Below are 1547 nucleotides of genomic sequence, written 5' to 3'. Positions count from 1 at the left end.
TCACAGCCGAGTCACCGCCGTCTATGATGTTATGGCTATGGCGGGCCACTATAGTCTCATTTGTCCCCCCATAGTCTCATTTGTCCCCCCATGGTCTCATTTGTCCCCCCATGGTCTCATTTGTCCCTGCATCGTCTTGGTTATTAAAGAGAAACACTGAATGATGTGAGGGTCTAGGGGCAGAGGGATGGTGCCTGCTGTACAGCCCTCTGAGGTAAACCATGTTTTGTGACGATTGGCTCTATAAATAAAACTGACGTGTACGATAACTACCACAGAGGCCAACCTGTGAACACGGACACACGCGATCAACACGGTTTTTGTTTCCCTTCTGTTGTTCTTCATGATTGTTTTTACTTGTTTCAGTCCCTGTTTGTTTGTTTGTTTGTTTGTTTGTTTGTTTGTTTTACTGCCTGTATTAGAGAGTTGTATTATGGGATTTATGCAAATGATTGTCCTGTGTCTGACATCATTCGGTTTTGAGAAGAGATGCCCACGTTTCATCTCTTGATGGATTAATTAATCAATCAATCAGTCGCTGTGGTAACAGTCTGTCGGGGTTTATGTACGACTGTCTAACATTAGATTAAAATAAATATTGACTCCACGTTTGTTTTATTGTTTCAGGTCCGACACAGGAAGGGCTTCATCAAACTGGCGCTCAAACACGGGTGGGTGGAGATTACTGAGGGGGCGGGGCTATGATGGGCGGGGCTATAATCAGCACACTGACTGAGGGTGTGTGTGTGTGTGTGTGTTTCATGTTGAATCAGACTCACCTGTCCGTGTGTGTGTGTGTGTGTGTGTGCGTCTGTGTGTGCGTGCAGAGCTCACCTGGTTCCCGTATTTTCTTTCGGAGAGAACGAGCTGTTTGATCAGATGGAGAATCCCAGCGGCTCTCCGCTCAGGAGGCTGCAGGTCAGAGGTCACATGATGCAGGTCACATGATGCAGGTCACATGATGCAGGTCACATGACGCAGGTCACATGATAACAGCACACTGTAAAGTTCTGTCACGTGTTCTAATCATGTCGTCTTGTGTGACCAGAACCGGCTGCAGAGCATCATGGGAGTGGCCATGCCCCTGTTTCACGCCAGAGGAGTTTTCCAGTACAGCTTCGGACTGATGCCCTACAGGAAGCCCATCCACACTGTCGGTATGAACGCAATCCTAAACTAACCTTCAAATAACCTTCAAACAACCTTAAAATAACCTTTAACTAAACTTAAACTAATATTAAAATAACCAACAAATAATTGTCAACTAACCTTCACAAACATAAGATTAACCTTGAACTAACCTTAAATTAACTTTAGATTAAACTTAAATTAACCTTAAATTAACTTTAGATTAAACTTAAATTAACCTTAAATTAACTTTAGATTAACCTTAAACCAACATTGAAATAATGTTTGATTTACCATAAACTAATCTTAAACTAATGGAAGATGAACCTTAAACTTACCTTAAAATATCGTAAGATTGACCTTAAATTGACCTTAAAGTCCGGTAAAGTGAGTTCAGAGTTTTGTTTCCAAACACTTTG

At 42.1% G+C, this 1547-nt stretch overlaps 1 long non-coding RNA gene across 1 annotated transcript; it reads left to right on the top strand.

Moving 5' to 3' along the window:
* The first annotated feature begins 622 nt into the window (after nt 1-622).
* LOC121964014 lies at nt 623-1151 on the top strand. Its single transcript, XR_006107309.1, has 3 exons — nt 623-671; nt 828-918; nt 1049-1151. It is a non-coding gene; the product is annotated as an uncharacterized LOC121964014 (long non-coding RNA).
* Nucleotides 1152-1547: the final 396 nt, after the last annotated feature.

Source organism: Plectropomus leopardus, unplaced genomic scaffold (genome assembly GCF_008729295.1).
Source record: "Plectropomus leopardus isolate mb unplaced genomic scaffold, YSFRI_Pleo_2.0 unplaced_scaffold1365, whole genome shotgun sequence".
Classification (NCBI taxonomy): domain Eukaryota; kingdom Metazoa; phylum Chordata; class Actinopteri; order Perciformes; family Serranidae; genus Plectropomus; species Plectropomus leopardus.
Note: the sequence above shows the minus strand (reverse complement) of the source record. Positions and strands in the feature narration are given on the sequence as shown.